Below are 16,433 nucleotides of genomic sequence, written 5' to 3'. Positions count from 1 at the left end.
ACTATAAACCTCACAAACAATATTATAAGTTGGTAAGAATATAAACACTTTATTAATATTGTAAAAACTTCTAAGTGTCAAACATTATTGTGCTGTCAGTAAAATATTCAATACTAAATATTAAGCTATTTGTTAGATCTCAAGCATGAAACAAGAACATCATAATTCATGGTTTAATTACAAGTACTCAATTAACAAAATTAAAATCATAAAACATTAGAAAAATAACCCTGTAAATATCATAATACAATATATGTTATTCATTTACTCAAATTATTGTTAATATAGTTTTCTGGGATTCTTAACTTACGTTCTACTCGTAATGTGAGGGTCGCGGGTTCGAATCCCCGTCGCACCAAATATGTTCGCCCTTTCAGCCGTGGGGGCGTTATAAGGTTATGATCAATAACACTATTCGTTGGTGAAACGTAAGCCCATGAGTTGGCGGTCGATGGTGGTCACTAGTTGCTTTACACTGCTAAAGTAGGGACGACGAGCACTTAGCTCTCGAGTAGCTTGGCGCGAAATTCGAAACAAACAAATTCTTAATTATTACTACATTTGGAGAGATTCTGCGCTTGGACAGGGTAAAGGAAGGACATACCTCTGAAAGGCTCTAGATTTCTACGTGTTATATTTTGCTTCATATTTTGTTAGTGTTTTTACTTTTCACTTCGAATTTTAGTTTTACGCCAGTAGACAGAAGACTTTATTACCATTTGAATTGGCCCAAGACAGGAAATACCCCTTCGCTAACAACGAGGCGACATGCCGGTCGGGGAGTCGGAGACCAGGGAAAGCGATGTAGCGTCTGCGACTGAGGGAGCAAGCCCGTCTGTTTCAGGGACAAAAAAGTAAGTCTAGTGACTGTGGCCAAACAGATAATGATAATTTAAAATTAAAATCTTTAATGTTCATAGCCGAAAAGAACTAAAAGCTAAGTTAACGCCGGTTAAAGAAAATACTGTAAGGACTCGAAAAAACGAAAACTAGTAAAAGATATTATGATTTCAGCATGTGAAGACAATGTACCTAAGACTACGGTTATAGACTTTAATATGCCAAAAACTAGCAGTTCTAGCAACCCTAACCCCACCCTGGATATTCAAAAACAAACATGTTCAGACAAAGACGAAGTTCTTTCTGACGACGAAGGCTTCACGCTTGTGCAGACTCGAAGTCAGAAAAACAAATTAAACAAAGAACAACCACCACAGACACACATACACAAATCGCACCAAAATCACCTAAGCACGCAGTTATAATCCAAGGAGTTCCTGGTAGTTACAACCAACCACAATTGGCCAAAGAAATATACAGGTGCAAACCTAATACAAAGATTACTAATATTAAGCGTCTGCCCAGAGGCGGTGTTCTGGTTCAAGGACAGGAACCCGCTGACTTAAACAGTCTACTAAAAGCTTGGCCTGCAGACGCATTCAAAACAGGAAGCATTACAATACACCTACCAGGAACTAAACCAACACCGAAATCTTTTGTGATACGAGGTGTACATAATTCAATAGACATAGAAGACGTTAAGGAAGAGTTAAGTACACAAAACATAAAACACATTTCAGTTGAGCGTATAATTTCAAATATTACTAAAAGACCCACAAACCTAATCAAAGTAGTCACAGACAACAGCCAGGATATTACACAATTCATTAATAATGGTATCACTATGTGGTATCATAAGTACACAGTAGAACAAACAAAAACACCAGCAGTGGTTGTCACACAGTGCTACCAATGCCAAAGGTTTGGACATGTAGCAGCAGCATGCCAAGCAAATGCGCGTTGTGTGGGCTGTGGGAGAATCACCACATTACACAGTGTACAAAACAGAACCCCAAACCCAAATGCTGCAATTGTGGGGAAGAACACACGGCAAATTATAAAGGTTGCCAGAAATATAAATCCATAAAGACACACTTATACGAAATTAAAAATCCCAACATGAACAAGCCGCCACCACCACGAACAATTAAGGAACCCACACCTACCACTCCAGCACCACAAAGTACAACTACACAGACAAACACATACGCTGCAGTGGTTAAAAATTCATCATCCCGACATGAAAACCATTACCAAGTGAAGAGGAAATACCAAAACCACCTCAAAATACACAACCAACAACAATTGAAACAACATTGACAACTGCCATAACTTCCACCTTCTCGGAAATAATGGCAGAATATACAAATCCCACAAACACCAACAGTCTCACAGACATAATTGTTAAAATCATATTGAAAAACATACACAAGTTCTTGCCGCAAATTTTAACCTCCATCATAAACTCTACTAGACATGGATAACTTCACAGTTCTACACATCAATATCCAGGGTGCTCTTGCTTCCAAGAAACATGAGATTGAAGATACAACAAGCTCCATAAAACCTGATGTAATCATAATTAGTGAAACTCTTCTATATAACTACCATAGATTTAAATTAAACGGCTACTCTACTATTAGACATGACAGGAAGGATAATAGAGATCCAAACAGAGGTCTTTTATTATTGTATAAGACTGAACTTATAGTTCAGGAACTTACTATCCCTTCCAGTAATGAATCTATAGTTATTAATGTAAAAACGCAAAATCAGACAGACGTTACTGTGGCGGGCATCTACTGCTCGCCTAGTACCGTGTTAGATGTAAATCTATTGAATATATTGTATAATAGCAACTGTAATCTTATTATTATCGGCGACCTAAACAGTAAACATATAGCATTCAACTGTCGTTGCTCAAACGCAAATGGCAAATTACTTTATCAATTTCTGGACGAATCAAACATGACTTTATTAAACGATGCAACACCGACACATATCTCGTACGCACATGGCACCAGTGAAATACTGGACCTATGCCTGTGTTCGTCAAATATGAGTCGCAAATTCGTAAATTTTCATGTTGGTCACGATATAGATAGTGACCACCTTCCAGTTTGGTGTATCTTCAATCTCACCCCCACTTAAATAAAATCATAGTGAGAGACCAACTGAACTACAAAAAAAGCTAATTGGCCAGTTTTCCAAACTATATTAAATGAAACCTTACCTCCAGAAGTACTACATATTGCCGCGGACGCATCAGATATAGATGCATACTGTCATATCATCTCTGAGTGTCTAAAACATGCAGCCAACAGTTCGATACCGAAACAAAAACACTTCACAACAACTCATTCATGGCAACCACATAAAGATATAATACACTTAATTAAAACAGACGTATACTCCGCAGACAGTACATTCAAAATCGAAACCCCACACTTAAAACTCAGATAAACACAATAAGAAATAAAATACGAAACTTAATCAGACAACAGAAACAAGAAAACTGGGACACCTTCTGTTCCGATCTAAATCATAAAACTGATCCTAAACAATTCTGGACACATTTGAAAAGATTTACAAACACAGGAACAACAAACACAGTATATCCACCACTGGAACTGGATGGAGAAACAGCATACACTAACACAGAAAAAAGCCGAGATATTTAAAAACACCTAGAAAACACGTTCAAAACACATCATGAACCAGACATGAACAGATACTTTTATAATACAGTCACAAACTTTATTGACCAAAACAGAAGCATTTTACACCTAAATTTCCAGTCAACAATATTACACACCAAGAAAAAAAAAACAAAAGACTGGAGCACTCATCAACTGGTAAAACATATCACTGTTACAGAAGTAGTAACTGCTATTAAAAACACAAAAAAACAAAGCTCCTGGAGAAGATGGTATTCAAGCTATCCTCCTAAAACAAGGCACTCAGAGATTATATGAACACCTAACAGCGTTATTTAATCTCTCACTATCAGCTGGATATATCCCCGTTTCTTGGAAGGAAGCAATAGTATTAATGTTCCAGAAAGAAGGAAAGTCAGCGAATAAACCAAACAACTACCGCCCGATTAGCTTAACCAGTTGTATTGGCAAAGTATTAGAGAGGATAATTAGTAATCGTCTGTCAGTTTACTTAGAAGAAAATTCAAAATTACCAGAAATTCAAAACGGATTTCGAAAACCGCCAAACTACAGACCACCTGATTCGACTTACAGAATCAATTACCGACAGCTTCAACAAAAAAAATGCACTGTAGCTTGCTTTCTCGACATTGAGAAAGCATTTGACACAGTGTGGCATAACGGCTTAAGACATAGATTGCTTGAAATGGCATTACCCCAGGAAACTATTCGCTGGCTGTCCAACTTCCTGGATAACAGAATGTGTAAAGTAAATGTAAATGGGGCCCACTCAGGGTCCTTTTCACCCGAAGCAGGAGTCCCGCAGGGGGGTTGTTAGCCCTATATTATTTATCATGTACGTGAGTAATATGCCTCTGTCGGACCTAAATTTAGGTTATGCATCACAGTTCGCTGACGATGTAGCAGTCTGGAAAAGTGCCCCACTCCGTCAATAGCAGCAACGAACCTACAACCAGTCCTAAATAACATCGAAGAATACTGCCAGAAATACAGAATCAAAATTAATATTCCAAAACCCAAGTCATAGTATTCAGCAGACTGAATAAGCTGAAAAAAGATCCACCAAAACTCTATATGAATGGATCACTTTTACTGACTGCTACTTCTGCTAAATTTCTAGGTCTAACCTATGACTCAAAATTAACGTGGCTACCACATATTAAAATGTACTGATACGAATCTGGAAAAGAGCAAACTATGCAAGAAGTCTTTCAGGTAAAATCCAAGGAACATCACCAGACAACATACTTAAAATCTACAAAACGTACATTAGACCAACAATAGAATATGCATCACCTGCCTGGATTAACATAGCACCCACACATGTACAGAAACTTCAACGTATACAAAATTCTGTACTAACTTCAGCATACAAAGTACCACGTAGCACCTCAACCACATTCATGCACAAGTATGCAAACATAGATACAATAGCTGAAAGACTCTTGCATAATTCTCTAAAATATTTCAATAAGAATTGGCACAAAAATGACTTAATGTGTGATCTCGACAGATATCACGTACATGATGTAAATGGTACTAAATACCTCTCCCCTTTAACATATATTTAAGAAATGTAACACAAGCTGGCCACTATGCACTAGACACTTAGTCCTTGTTTCTTTTATTTTATAATTATTATTTTCTTTTTTTAATCATTATTATTATTTTTATTTTCTTCTCTTTTTGAATTATTATTCAAGTATTGAATAATAATAATTATTATTACTTTCTTTTCTGTGTGAGTGTTTGTGTTACTACAAGTAGTAGTAGCATTCTCTCAATCGAGAAAAAGGAGAAAAAATACAAAAAAAAATATATATATATATGAAAATACAAAAAAAAAAAATTAAATGGAAAAAAAAAAAAAAAACTTCTTGTTCGTCCATGCATGGACTGAGCCCTGAAATGGACCTGAGTATGATGTTATACTTTTACTCTGGCCCAAAGCTTTAAAAAAAAAACAAAAAAAAAAAAACCCTAAAGACAGACGCTATAATCGTTCGGGAGGGAGGAAGAGGTCAAATGTACCTGACCCTCCTGGGTATTTAACAACATCAATACCCAAATACCCACACAGTCAAACTCGAACTTACTACATTTTTATCACATTGTTACAACTTCCTTCGCGCTTTATTACTACTAACTTTACAACTAAGATTATAATTAAATCTAAGCCTGGTTACAAGAGGCCTACATATACATAACAAGTTGGTGTGTCACTCAAGTTTCCAGATAGCTAAATTTGGCTCGAAGTCGAATAAGACATCCAATTTCATTCAGTTCGAATCGGATTCTGAGTTATAATCTATCTTTTCTTCATTGTTTAAGTGTCAAATATGTCCGCATAATGAAGATATTCTAGTAATAGCAGATTAATAACATATTACTGTAGTGATTCATAAAAAAAAAAAAATAACAAGATTCAAATGATTAACACTAACTACAAATTTCAATGACTACACTTACAAATTATATCCTAACTTAAGCATGCCGCCTCATCTTCACAACTTTCACCTTTGAATCAGTTTGGCCAATGACAGTCAAGTAGCTTTTGTGACGATTCCACATAGACTACATTTTAAAGAAGCATCAAAAACAAATTAATAAATGTGTTTCTTTTGAATAAACATATTTGTAAAAACTATGTGATTTGAGAATAATTAATAATTATAGTTTTTTTTTTCATTTTCAAACTGTGATACATGCATGAACACACACAAAATTTAAAGTTTCGTTTGTTTCAGAAAGTTTTACGTAAAGTTATTGTTGTTTTGAATTAAGCACAACGCAATCCGTACTCTACCTCACCAGAAACCCGGTTTTTATTCTGGTTGGTCTGCAGATATTCCGCTGAGTTACTGGGGGATGAAAGTTACATTCCCCAGGTGAGGTTCGAACTCACAACCCCGGCATATCCCACAAGTACTATCTTATAAGTACCAATGCGCTAACTAATTGCGCCACTGAGAATTTATACACGCCCTTCTAATCAAATAAGTTTCTACGCATAGGGTATTCGAACCTGCAACCTTTACATTACTAGTCAAGCGCCTTAACTACCTGGCCACAACGAGCCGAGAAACTTTATTTACCACTTAAATGTTCTCAATAACACATACATGTAATTGTTTCGTGTATCCTGGAGCGTTCCTTTGGTTGTTACGGTGGGGACACACGACTCCTATAGTTAGTTATTGTTAATAAAAGAACTTATTACATAATTATGTGTTGTTTGTCAAGTCCAGATTTATATACACCTCTTGAAAATCGAACCTTGTTTACGTTTATTTATAATAGTGTTGGTTTTCAGTGATTTACAGCTACATTATGGCAGGTTACATGATCTGAGTCTGTGTAGAATGGGGCATTTCCTGGTGGTGATAATATTTCTTTCTGTAATATGTTCTCACCATGCACAGAAAGTTGGCATTTTTACATACGTAGATGTATATGCAATATGACAAAATGACAGATTTTATTGTACAAGAACTCTAAAGTTAGAAAGCGTGTGTGAATACAGCTAAGAAGGAATTAAAATAGGCTTTGTTTTCTACATGGTAACAAACTATGTTGATAATTCACAAGAATACTTTTATGAGAAATGAATTTTGCACTGACTTTCTTCACTTGAAGCGTTTTGAATTTATATTACAAGGTCCATCTAAAATACGAGTTTATTATATTCAAAGTGACTGTACAGTATCTTGTGTGCTGATGAAGTTGTGTAGGCTCATACATCAAAAAATAATTTTAGTTTTCAGTTTCTCTTTTTAATGTACTCAGCTAAGAAAATTTGTAATTCAATAACATAACTTTATCTTTACGATATAATATTTATTTTGCATGTAAAGTATATCTATTATAAAGAGCAACATAAGCTATAAAATATATAAAACCGAAACTCATGCTTCAGATAATACAGATCATAATGTTATGAAACCAAGCATACATAAAATATTACTGTACATTTCTCTGTAGATCACTAATAAACATGAGGCTCAGGAATCTGACTGTGTTATTTATTAGTAGCAGTTATTTTGATTGTTATTAGTTTTATATTTCTGTGGGTCTTATGATAGGCTTGTTCCCATTCCAAAATATTAGTTCACCTGTTATAGGATACTATATTTGGATTGTATGCATTCCTAAATATTAGCTTGACCAATTGTTGGAAGAGTTAGTTACATGCATGTCACGTGAGATCTTATCAATGCAATAGAGATAGTACTCCACCTTTAAACTGGATTATCCGACTGATCGCAATATAACATATTCATGCTTTAATGTCATCTATTGGTGTGAATTAGTAATAGTTGTCTCTGAAAGAAAACTTTAAGGGAAAATATGAATTTTAGTTTGCTTTATGATTTTAAATATTCAATTAAGCTATACCTGTGGATAATTTCTTTAAAGTTTTTCTTGATTTCATTTTTTATATTGTTATTGTTAGTGTATTTCTATTCGTTATGCTCGTTCAAGTTGTTTTCAGAAGACACCAATGAAAGTGACTTAGGCGTATTGTCAATCATCCCCATTCGACTTATAATTCACAATAGAAAATGTAAATAGATTGTATTTTAGAAACTTGCAGACACCTACAAAACTAGGTTATCAACACTCTCCCTGTCCACTTCAGAATATTTAAAATTATTACCACTAACTTATCATTACAGCAAGAACTACAAAAATATATATTTTAAATCTTAACACAAGAGCTACAAAAATAGAATAATTAATCACGTTAGTTAATTGAATGTTACTATTAAAAAACTGTTTCATTCTTTCACATATTATACTTTAAAGCATTCTTCAAAATTAAAACTATTAGTTTGTTGTTCAGGTCAACTGAGTCGGAATGAGGTCAAAGCAGCTGTTCGATTATAACTACTTGACACTGATGCTCTGACAAATAAATCAGGGTAGTTCTATGACACTTTTGTTAATTCAGAAGGTGGAACAGTGAATAGAGAAAAAATATATATTTTTTAAAATTTTATATACATAATATGTAAAGCGACATGATATTTCGGTGAGAATACGAGTTATCATTTCCATATTAAATGATATACATTTAGAATGGTAGTTACTGTTTGACAGACTTGTAATAATCATCTCTGACAGAAATATGACCTTCAATGTTGTTCAATAGTTTGTGTATTTCAATCCATCTCAATCAGAAATGTCACTTTTCCTCGTGAGGATAGCGGTAAATTTTCGGATTTATAAAACTAAAATAAGGGTTTCGGTTCTCCTCGGTGGACATAGCTGATAGCTCGAGGTGTTTTTGCTATAAGAACATACAAAGAAAAATGTTATTTACATTTAATAAGCTTAAAATACTGTTATACACTATTTTTCTCCTTCAAACCCCCCAAAGACCGAATAAAAATGTAGTGTTACAAAATACAATAGATCTAATACTAACGTCTTATAACAAGTGTAATTAATTATAATTGTGCTTTGCCAGCTTGAAAACGAAGTTCACATAATAGCAATTGTTAGTGTAAAGAGTTTTGTTCTTAGTAAGTTAAAACAAGATAAAAACTAAATAAAGTTTTAAGTATCAACAGGCTGCTTGGTTTATCACATGTTCTTCAACTTGTATAAAAACTAACTAGCACTTAAATAATATATATATATATACACACATATATTAAGTTATAATATTGTTACTTCATAACGGCCTAGCATGGCCTCGCGCGTTAAGGCGTGCGCTTTGTGATCTAAGGGTCGCGAGTTCAAGCCCGAGTCGCGCCAAACATGCTCGCCCTCCCAGCCGTGGGGGGTTATGATGTTATGGTCAATCCCACTTTTCGTTGGTAAAAAAGTAGCCCAAGAGTTTCCGGTGGGTGGTGATGACTAGCTGCCTTCCCTCTAGTCTTACACTGCTAAATTAGAGACGGCTAGCACAGACAGCCCTCGAGTAGCTTTGTGCGAAATTCCAAAACAAACAAACAATTACTTCATAATCAAATTTTTGTTAACTGTACATTATTAAAATTGTCCATTTTTACTAACCTTTTTTTTTCTCAAAAACAATTTTTATTTACAAAGTTTATATTCATTGTTAAAAAATAAGTTAACTTTGTTCATTAATACAATAAGTTATTATTTTTTGTCTCCTTCGGTTTGTGTTTACAATGCATCTTTTAAGAAACCCGAATTTTTATAGAAGTGAGTCGGACTTAGACACTTCTGTGCGCGTCGAGAAAGAGACAATAAAGTTGAATCTTGTAACACAGAAGGTGTTGGAAGATCCAAGATTCGTGTCACGATATACTACTGAATGCTGAAAACTCCAATTGTGATACGTTTTGATAGAAACATACAATCCCAATATTCGGTTAAGAGTAACTGAATTTTATTATTGATGCCTCTCGATTCCATGAAGGAACACAGGGCCGCAATTTCTTGCGAATTCATTAACAGGCTGTTTTTTAAGTGAGTAGATTGTTAGCCCACCGCACAACCCCCAACCAGGAGGAGAAACCTTAGCTGTCTTTAATTTTGCAGTGTAAGACTAGAGGGAAGGCAGCTAGTCATCACCACCCACAGCCAACCCTTGGGCTACTCTTTTACCAACGAATAGTGCGATTGAACGTCACATTATAACGCCCCCACGGCTGAAAGGGCGAGCATGTTTAGCGCAACTGGGATGCGAACCCGTGACCCTCGGATTAAGAGTCGCACGCCTAACGCGCTCGGCCATGCCGGACACGTAACTGTAAAGACAGCGGTTACTACTGTCTGGCTATCCTTCATCTAGTAATCATTTACAAGCCAGTGATAGCTATGGCTAAAGTTTTGGGGATCTGTCCCAGTTCTTTCACCCATGTATTGCAAAAGATGTCATCAAAATTGAAAATACCAAATGCTTACAAAAGTACTTTTATTACCACTTAACTTAACCATAAACTGATACTTAACCCTACACAAGTACATATGTATTTACTTATTAACTACATACTAAAACATAACCTTACAACAAAAGTACTTTAATACTTTTCTTTCAAACTTCATATGTGGACTTAATTTTTATATAAACACGATAACGTTCTTTGTAACATATCACATTAAATCATCGACCCATTTAAATTCTGAAAATTTATTAACCAACTTAATAAGATATGGTTTAATCACACAGTTTCTTGTTGAACAGTTGATGGTAGTCTTCTTTACTCCGAATGACAACATCTACATGTATGTATACAGCTTGTTCCAATATTCTGATCATGTATGACGTCACAGTCCTTTCGACCAAACTTTACTTTACTGCCTCACGTGTTAACATTTAATTACACCTATTATTAGGCTGCGTTACAGCAGCCAGTAAGGGTTTGTAAATGTGACAATATCTGGAATACATTTGATCTAATTCGATGTAAAATCCAGAGAATTTGTTTCCTTCTTCTATTTACTAGTATTCTGTTTTCAGAGTACAGGGGAATTTCTGTCGACACTCAAAGATCCATCTGCCGGTAACATAGTGGTATGTCTGCGAAACTTGAAACCGGATTACGATACTCGTGGTGGGCAGAGCACAGATAGCTCATTGTGCAGTTTTGTGTTTAACTACAAACAATTACAAACAAAAACTTGGAAGTCTTTCTGATGATTGTCAGGGCATACTGATAGCGCATAGAGACCCTTGACTATCATTAGAAGTGTTGGTCTTGGTTTTTATAAAAAATATAGTTCATTTTTAATATCGAATTTTACTGCTAAGTGGGGGGAAAGGTAATTCATCAATTATATTACACAGTTTTATCAACTGCACCGAACTTTTCTGTTAATGGGTAATTTTTATTGGATAGAGTTGGATGTTTGTTTTCATCTATTTATAAAAATGTAAATACCAAACGAGCTTCATTTGAAAAGGCGCGGCCCCACCTACCCCCACCTCTTCATCTGATGCATCTTTCTGCATAAATTACTTTTCATAACATATCTGTTAAAATCCCGTTAACTTCACAAACAGTATTGGTTTCCATAACTAAATGTTGATCGTTTTACCTCTCCAACATAAGTTCTTCGTTTCATTACATATTTATTAACATGGATGGACATGTATGTTTTTTGTTATTAACCAAAGACTTAATTCCTAAAAATGATCAGTCACGTGCCATCTATAAATTCACATGTTTCTATTTATAAGAGTCGGTCCTATAAACACTCACATTTTGTTATACATTGCGTGAATATGGAGACAAAATAAGGTGTTGCTACCATGAATGAAAAACTAAGGATCAGTTAGAACCTGGTAGATTGAAATATGTAGTACAAGATAAACAACAGCTAAGGATCAGTTAGAACCTGATAAATTGAGATATGTAGTACAGGATGAACAACAAGTAAGGATCAGTTAGAACCTGGTAGATTGAAATATGTAGTACAAGATAAACAACAGCTAAGGATCAGTTAGAACCTGATAAATTGAGATATGTAGTACAGGATGAACAACAAGTAAGGATCAGTTAGAACCTGGTAGATAAAGATATGTAGTACAGGATGAACAACAGCTAAGGATCAGTTAGAACCTGATAAATTGAGATATGTAGTACAGGATGAACAACAAGTAAGGATCAGTTAGAACCTGGTAGATAAAGATATGTAGTACAGGATGAACAACAACTAAGGATCAGATAGAACCTTACAGATTGAGATATGTAGCACAGAATGAATAACAACTAAGAATCATTTAGAACCTGATAGATTGAGATATGTAGTACAGAATGAACAACAGGTAAGGATCAGTTAGAACCTGATAGATTGAGATATGTAGTACAGAATGAATAACAACTACGAATCATTTAGAATCTGATAGATTGAGATATGTAACACAGAATGAACAACAGCTAAAATCAGTTAGAACTTGATAAATTGAGATATGTAGTACAGGATGAAAAACAGGTAAGGATCAGTTAGAACCTGGTAGATTGAGATATGTAGTACAGGATGAACAACAAGAAAGGATCAGTTAGAACCTGGTAGATTGAGATATGTAGTACAGGATGAACAACAGCTAAGGATGAGTTAGAACCTGATAGATTGAGATATGTAGTACAGAATGAATAACAACTAAGAATCATTTAGAACCTGATAGATTGAGATATGTAGTACAGGATGAACAACAAGTAGGGATCAGTTTGAACCTGGTAGATTGAGATATGTAGTACAGGATGAATAACAGCTAAGGATCAGTTAGAACCTGGTAGATAAAGATATGTAGTACAAGATGAACAACAGCTAAGGATCAGTTAGAACCTGATAGATTGAGATATGTAGTACAGAATGAATAACAACTAAGAATCATTTAGAACCTGATAGATTGAGATATGTAACACAGAATGAACAACAGCTAAAATCAGTTAGAACCTGATAGATTGAGATATGTAGCACAGAATGAATAACAAATAAGAATCATTTAGAACCTGATAGATTGAGATATGTAGTACAGGATGAACAACAAGTAGGGATCAGTTAGAACCTGGTAGATTGAGATATGTAGTACAGGATGAATAACAGCTAAGGATCAGTTAGAACCTGGTAGATAAAGATATGTAGTACAGGATGAACATCAGGTAAGGATCAGTTAGAACCTGGTAGATTGAGATATGTAGTACAGAATGAATAACAACTAAGAATCATTTAGAACCTGATAGATTGAGATATGTAACACAGAATGAACAACAGCTAAAATCAGTTAGAACCTGATAGATTGAGATATGTAGCACAGAATGAACAACAGCTAAAATCAGTTAGAACCTGATAAATTGAGATATGTAGTACAGGATGAAAAACAGGTAAGGATCAGTTAGAACCTGGTAGAGTGAGATATGTATTACAGGATGAACAACAAGTAAGGATCAGTTAGAACCTGGTAGATTGAGATATGTAGTACAGGATGAAAAACAGGTAAGGATCAGTTAGAACCTGGTAGAGTGAGATATGTATTACAGGATGAACAACAAGTAAGGATCAGTTAGAACCTGGTAGATTGAGATATGTAGTACAGGATGAACAACAGCTAAGAATCAGTTAAAACCTGATAGATTGAGATATGTGGTGCAACGAAGGATCAGTTAGAACCTGGTAAATTGAGATTCTTCGATCTGATGGTCGACATCGAATGTTCGATAATCCCAGAGTTCTTAACACTTGGTACAATCTGTGTACTTCGATATTTACGAACAGCTTACTTGAGTGCATGTTGTTAAACATTTTCAGTCGACTTGTTTGTGCTTTGTTTTCGGAATTGCGCACAAGCTAAACATTGGGCTATTTTCTTCTGTTTACCTGGAGTATCCAAACCCGGTTTCTATCGGTGTGAGTCTACAAACATACCGTTTTGTCACAGAGGAGACTCAGTCCACTTGTAATGTGAAAACGTCGTTTGTTCTTGTATTTATACTGAGACCACAGAGGTTAATCGAAAATACACTTTGATCATTTAGAACACGTAGTCAGAATATTTGTGAAGACGTGCCTTGTTTCAGCTCGGGATGTTCATGTTAATGACAAATAGATGAAATGAACTTATGATGAAAATCTCGTGATTACCATTATCGAGATAAAGGTCAGTATCCAAAGAAGAAACCACCATGTTTAAACAGGTTTCACTTTTTATAGTTGTACAACTCTAGCTTTTAAATAAAAAGACTTTGGAAAGCTCTTGAATCTCGATCAGGTTTTATACGTGTTAAGATATTATAAATGTGACTAGATTCTGAAACTTTGATGTGTGCTGCTATCAGAAGGTTCGTGAAGATCTTTATTAGTTCCAACCAGTAAGAATGTTTAAGTTCCCTTTGTTGTCTGGTATATTACCGATGCTGTTCTTAGGTAAACATCAGTATTAGATCGACTATGTATTTTTCTGTGTTGTTTTTCTATCCTTCTGGTGATAATCTGTTCATATTACTGTTATTGAGATGAGATATTAAGCGAAGATACAAAGGGACATTGAGTAGTTGTCCGTGACAACACCTGGTTTTGTAAACATGATATTTTTTGTGGTATCTACTCTATGATGTTCTGAACATTGAGTAAAGCATTTTGTATGACAAGTTATTGCTGCCAGACTTAATCCCAGATAAACATTAGACACAAGTAAAGTTGAAAGTGTAATATTGATCCCTTCCAGAGAAAAGAGGTCTATTATTTATCGCAGTCCTGACTGGATTTCTTTTCTTGAACAAAGTTGAACTGACAACATCTAATGTTCCACTAGATGTACAAAGAAACATCCAGATTCATAACTTGAGGCTGCAGTTTTCTGAGCGTATAAAGAAACGAATACTGTGTTAAGTAAGCTGAAGATTTTCATCAAATCGGACATGAGATGAAGATAAATATTTATATGATGAATAATATCCAACCAATGGCATGTAGCTGTAAGGTTTCTTATTCCAGAGAGATTCTGTGAATAAGAAATAAACTTTTATTCAAATTTAGAAAGACTGTATAATTTACTACTGCACTTCAAACAAAAACTAACACTACTTTCCTTAGAACATCGTAACCTCCTGATGGGTAGTAAGTGATGTTAACTAGTTGTATTTACTCCAGTCTGTAGCTGCTAAATTAGGGACGGATACCATAGACAGCTCACGAGAGCAGCTTTACACAAAATTAGAAACAAAAACATATCTTCATGAACCTTCACTAGATGCATAATGATGTCTCATCAGAATATGAAGTGTCTAAGTTCTACTTAACTAATGATCGTGACGAGTACAGACATCAAAAACGTTTATGAATGATAAATAAAAACAAGTATATTCTGTGAATCAAACATCGTCAAAAGGAACAACGAAAAGTAAATTTCAGTAAAAGTGTTAAATATCTCTGTTAAGTATTCTCGTCCTGAAACTAGATTTGTAAATACGGAAAAAACCAAAATACAAAAACAAAATATATACAGAGAATCAGTTATTGTACAAAAACACATCTTCATTATTTTCAAATATTTACCCGAAAAATAAGTTTACCTTTGTTTATATTTCAAGAATAAGCAGACATATTACATATCGAAAAGATATATCGTATATTTCATACAAAATTGTATAGAATGAAAATTGACATAGTTTCAATCTTATTATGTATGTAAACCCAAAAATAATAATTTTGATACACATATAAACATGCGTTGAGTGTTAATGGGTGTTTATTTATTCATACACGTTTTGTAAAGCCTTTCATCATTTGCATACAAAAAATTAATAAACCATGTATCCTCCACTGGTTCAGTCGAAAGTCTAAAGGCTTAAAACGCTGAAAGCCTGTGTTTGCCCACATGTGGTGGGCACAACACAGATAGCCCAATCTGTAGTTTTGTGCTTAGCTAAAAACAATACTAACCACGTGACGTGTTAGTTAACTGTTTCAAACATGTAAATGCACAGACATACTGATATCAATGATCATGTTAGAAGATATCTGTCCAACAGGTACACTGTACACAAAGTTCGTGTAAGCTGCACACCTTGCAACACATGATTAAGTTTTAACAACGAATTAAATGTTTGTTTATTGCTATTTACTTAGTGTTATAGATGTATTAAATTTATGATTATAGTGTGTGTGTCTTTAAACGTGTGACAACTAAGATACAATGTTCAATTTCCTGTATTCTATTTCTAACACACACTTTCACTGTTTTCTGGTGTATTCCAGAACCAGAATATCTGAGCCTTTTGAAATGGTTACAGTTTCTCCTTAACAACAACACTGTACACTTTTATCCAGTAAGAAAACATGACATGAATAACAAATGCTGGGTGATCAGTAACTTAGTCAGTTAAATTCCTTTTTATTTATTTATTTAATGAGTGAACACAAACACGAGTTATGTGACTACAAAATACTGACGAACAGGAACTTGAGATATTGTGTGTGTGGCGATATTACCTG

This window comes from Tachypleus tridentatus, unplaced genomic scaffold (genome assembly GCF_004210375.1).
Source record: "Tachypleus tridentatus isolate NWPU-2018 unplaced genomic scaffold, ASM421037v1 Hic_cluster_2, whole genome shotgun sequence".
NCBI lineage: Eukaryota > Metazoa > Arthropoda > Merostomata > Xiphosura > Limulidae > Tachypleus > Tachypleus tridentatus.
This window is presented reverse-complemented; position numbering follows the sequence as displayed.